This window comes from Nicotiana tabacum, chromosome 11 (assembly GCF_000715075.1).
Source record: "Nicotiana tabacum cultivar K326 chromosome 11, ASM71507v2, whole genome shotgun sequence".
NCBI classification, from domain to species: Eukaryota; Viridiplantae; Streptophyta; class Magnoliopsida; order Solanales; family Solanaceae; genus Nicotiana; species Nicotiana tabacum.
In genome coordinates, this window is record NC_134090.1 from 115,490,198 (window position 1) to 115,495,508 (window position 5,311).

The following is a 5,311-nucleotide window of genomic DNA, read 5'->3' on the forward strand; positions in this document are numbered from 1 at the left end:
AGTCTTGCAGATCGATATGGAGACATATATACTTATCTTCGAGAGGCTACACGGGATTGTGAGCACCTAATTTTTTCCCTACATTAAAATAACTCCTAAAATATACAAAAAATAATTTTAATTGATTTTTAGGAGTTTTTCTTTATTTAGTTGCATTTCATGCATTTTTTTAATATTTTAAAATCATAGAAAAATAATACAAATTGTCACGTTTTAATTTCATGTCATCTTAGCTTCAAATTGCATGTAGGAATTAATTTTATTAAGCAAAAAATCACAAAAATGGTCATTTTTTACATATTTAGATTTTTGCCTTTAAAATTAGCATTTTTCTTTAGTTTTAAGTTAATCAGTCGTTTTAATGTTAAAAATAAATAAAGAATTTTAATTTCTACAAAAATAGATTGATTTAGGATTTTAATTAATTTAATTATGATTTTAAATTAAAGAAAAGAAAAAAAAAGAAAAACAAAGGGAAAGGAAAATAGGCAAAGAATTTGATTTAGTCTTGGAATATTGGGCCAAAATCTAACTAGCCCAAATACAATACCCAAATTCCACCAGCCCAATCTCCCTACCCGAACCGCCTGACCCAACTCCTCCCCCTTTTAATTAAAACCTAGGCTAGACCTAATAAATCGGATCCACCCCCTCAGCGCCGTTTCCACAAAAAAGACCAAACCCCTCTTTCTTCTTCTTTATTTTCTCCACACGACACACAGATCAGAGACCCAAAAAGATGAAGCACCTTTCCTCTATCCCCACTCTGTCCACTATCGTAGAGTGCAAATAACTGACATATTTGCTTAAAACCCTCTTTCCAATTTTTTCTTTCTTCCTTTTAAAACACTTTTCAAAGGTGAATACTGTACAACTTCAAGAATCTATTGAAGCATTAATTAACAACTAAAAAAGATGGAGGAAAATGGTATAGCAAGCGATGTAGCTCGACCTATTGTGGCTGCCCTTGATTGGAACTCTTCTCCCGATGCTCGTAAAGCCGTTTATTCCTATTTAGGATCCAAGTTGTCGAAGCTCTAATTGGAGCTGTCTTGCTGCGATTGTTGTTTGTTGTGGATGGGAAATTGCTGCTGAGCTTCGTTTCGCTTTTCCTTCGTTTCTTTTAAAATACAAGGTAGGTACACTTCTAATTTTCTGATTGTTTCTAGTTTTGAATGAATAAAATACTGATTTGATTTGGCTCCAGTTTTTTATGTCATTTTGTTAAATCTGTTGCTTCACTTTGAACAAGCATATAAATTTATGAATCTACTTGGTTTAGACATGTTGGATTATAGTTCGATATGACTCTATGATCACTGATTTGATATTTGATTGGTGAGAATATTAGTATTTAATTGCTTTGAGTTTACATATGAATAAGGAGCCTACTTGATTTTAACTTTGTTGTTTGAGGCTGTCCCAGTATATTTGTTGAAAAGATCTGTTCATGTCAGTTATTCCAATTTCTATTCTCGGGATACCTGGAGATGTTCGTTTTTTTTCTTGGCGTCTGAATGAAAAGGAACATGTGCTTTCTTCACTGACAGAGACGTCTAAATACTTGCATATTTGGTGATTACTATTTTAACTGTTGCTTCATATTATAATATATATTTTGTAGCATTGTTAATGAAATGTATTTATCTTAGGCATGTGTGGCAGAGTTCTTTGAACTCTTTTGTTGAAAGAAATAAAAAATAAAAAATAAACTGGATGTGGAAATCAAGTGGAACACGAACACACCTTGTGAGCACGTGATTTTTGCTTCACGGAAAATCACTCCAAAAAGAAATCGAAAATAAAGCAAGTTGCCTTCGGGTACAGTTTTGAGAATTTGCATGACAATTTTGGTAATTGTTTTGTCCGTAAATACTCACTTTGTTGTAGACAATTAAAAATACAAAAAAATATCGTTGCATGCATTAAGAATTAATTGTGCATTTTTAGGAGTTAATTAACCGTAATTTGGTTAAAAAAGGAAAATCACAAAATATGCATTTTTATTCTATTTTTTGTTATCATGGTATGATTTTATTTCTTTAATTAATTATTTTATTTTTGTGTGTTAATTGTTGTTAAGTGTTAGTCAAATATTTGTTTAATTTAAATTTGGTTTGACATTTTTTAGGAATTTTTGTTTAATTGTTTAATTATAAAACAAAAAAAAATGAACGGCCCAATCTATGGCTGACCCAGTCCACATCGACCTGGTCTCACAGGCGGTGAAACGACGCCATATTGGTATCCCCATTCTAAGCCATTGATTGATTAAAATGAACGGCCCAGATCAGGCCATTCACTTACCCAAACGACGCCGTATAGGTCCATCTGATCTCAACCGTTAACCCAATCCCATCCAACGACCTCAAGCCATCCCCAGATGCCCGACCCATTTAACCCCGGACCAACCCGATCTCCTTTTAAGTGGAACGACACCGTTTTACACTAGCCAAGGGATCCTGGCCATTGAACACTCTCTATCCAACGGCCAGGATTAATTCTTCTAAGCCGTATATAAGCCTAACCCCCTTACCCCGCCCCCCTATCCGAGCACCCCCCTTTCCGTCGTCTTTCTCAGAGACAAACCAAACATCCCCATTTCAAACCCTAGACGCCACCCCTCACTCTCGTCGTAAACCTAGCAACCATGACGCCGATGACCACCAAAATAACACCCCTGATACACCCAACCACCCTGAACAAGAATCCGTTAACATCTTGCCTCGAATCATTCCCCATCGTCTCGAATCTTCGTTTGAAGATTCGAGCAAAACCCTAATCAATCCCAATCCACCCCAAATTCACACCAGTCACTCCTTTGACATCCCTCATACCCTAATCAACGGTGGTTCCGTTCGAATCTAGGTAGAACTCTTCGAGCCCCAAATCGGCTTGCATGAACCCTAGAGCTCAAAATCATGGGGGTCTGTCCAATTAAAGGAGGAGTTGGGGTCCAATAGACTCTAATCAAGGTGTTCTCAGTTGAGAACACTTCGATTAAAGTTCGTTCGACCTCAAATGGTCAAGGTCGGTTCGAGACTGGGTCGTTTTTATTCATGAGCTTTCAAAGTTAAGTCTTTCTTCTCCTTCTATTCATATTTTGTGTATTATTTGGTATTTGTTTGTATTTTAGTTTAATTGATTTTATATTTTTTTTTCTTTCTCTCAGTTCTGTTTATCTCCCACAGACCTTTTATTTGGTCGATTTTTTCGGTTTGACTGTTAAATACATCTTTATGATGAACTATGTGCGAACTGGATTAAAACTCGTCAAATATTTTAGATAGGTTCTCTGCTAAGGGTTCAAAAACGTTGAAGTCATTTCGTGACCTGTTTGGTATATGTTGTTTGTCGATTAGTTGTTACATATATGTAATTCGTATAGTCGATTGGATAAATGTCGTCGATTAGTTTTACAGGTTTGAATGTTAGAATAATCTGATTCATACTGCTTCACATTTTGATCGAATCATTGTTTGAATTTAGTTGTGAATTGGTTATAGCTATAGTACATTAGAGATCAGTTAGAAATCAGCTGTTAGGGCAGTAGTTCAGATTCCCAGAGGGGTATTTTGGGATGTTAGAAATATGAAAATTGTTCAGTTTTAATGGTATGCCAGTTTAATACTAATATACCACTAAACTAATGAATAAAATAGGGATCAATGGTGGGAGTGATAATGTGTTAAGTGCCTTTATTGGCTGGAAATCAGAAATAACATGGGCTTTTAATATAGAATTGAAGAGCTGACACCATTTTAAAAAAACCTTTTGAGGTGGAAATCAGAATATCATGGGCTGAATGATAAAAAGGGTTAAGGAGTGCACATGTGAAAGAATATACAGGCTGAAAAAGCTAAAGTTTGAATAAAAAAGGGGGTTGACTGGTCTTTTAAACAGACACTTCTTTGTTATAAATAGGGGACACTGAGGACAGATTTAAATTTTTTTTTGAAGATTAGCAGTTCAGTATTAGAAAAACAGATTTGGAGAGTAAAGAAAAAAAACAAAACCTAAAAGTGAGATATAGGGAATTTTAAGAGTCGTATATTGAGTGCATATAGGCTGGAATTCTTACCCTTAGAATTTCAGTTAGTTGAAGTGATAAAAGCTAAAGCTTACACCCCAGAAAAAAAGATTTGCAGTTGTTCTCCTCTTGCATACTCAAAATCTGAGAATTACTGTCCATTCCCGCTTCACCTTGTGTTTGTTTTCTTAGATCATTGGGATTCATTTGGGCATTGCTATTTGGTTTCTTGTGGTTACTATCGGGTATTCTTAAGTTTGCTGCTGGTTTTCAATCTGCTACTGGGTTACCTGTTATTGGTTTTACTGGTTGTATTGCTGGTTGTTGCTGAACCTACTGTTACTGTTGCTGTGTGTTTACTGCTGCACTACTGATCTTCCTCTCCTTCTTTGCTTTTTCCAAATATCAGGTACACAATTGATTTGTTGAACCTTGTAAGTCTGAAATTTGAAGCATGAATATGAAATGAAGAACTGAAGTTTTAACATTTAGCTTTGTATATTCTGAAATTTTAAGTTGTGTAATATAGTAGTTAGTTTCATCTGTTAAAAGCATGTAGTAGCTTTGCTATGTACAACTGAGTATCGAGCAGTAGTATTGGATAGACTGCCCTGCATGTTAGTTTAAAGAACCAATAATGTAGTGGTAGCATTCTGATATTTCAGTTTATTTCTTTACAAAGCATGTTTCAAATACGTATAAAGACTTTAGGTTAATTAATCAGTAGTTTAAACTGTTTTAGTTAGCAGACTTGTTTATTTAGAGTCATAAAAGGGGTTTTTGTAGTTCTTGATTCCATTTCTGCCTTATTGTGAATACCAAAAAGTGTAAAAGTAAGTAGCAGGCCAGACGCTAAAATAGAAATGGCCTAGGTCCAGTTCTGCGCCCGGTATGCTGGGCCTGGGCCCAAAACTGTTCTGCCCCCATGTTCCCGTCTATTTTCGATGTTAACTATTTAGGTTCGAAATTTTTCAATAATAACTCTCAAGCATGTAAATAAATTAGGTATTTTTCTTCTTTTATTCTAGAGACAAACGAAATAGAAAACGTAGTCGCTTTAGGATATCCTTAAAATAAATGAGTTGTGCCTCGCCGAAATAAATCACAAACTGTGGGGCCCTCATAAATGTAGATATTGACTCTTTAGATTTTGGGAAGGGTCGTTTAGCGAATTTCATGGCCTTCACAAAAATAATAATGCGTTAGCATCTTTAGGTGCGTATCTAATAATGTTATCGTCCCTAAACTCGGGTGTGCATTTCGTGCGACCCAAATCCAAAT

At 35.3% G+C, this 5,311-nt stretch overlaps 1 long non-coding RNA gene across 1 annotated transcript; it reads left to right on the forward strand.

Moving 5' to 3' along the window:
• Positions 1-642: 642 nt before the first annotated feature.
• Positions 643-4,725, forward strand: LOC107798659 (uncharacterized). Its single transcript, XR_001650956.2, has 2 exons — positions 643-1,135; positions 4,440-4,725. It is a non-coding gene; the product is annotated as an uncharacterized LOC107798659 (long non-coding RNA).
• The last annotated feature ends 586 nt before the right edge of the window (positions 4,726-5,311 follow it).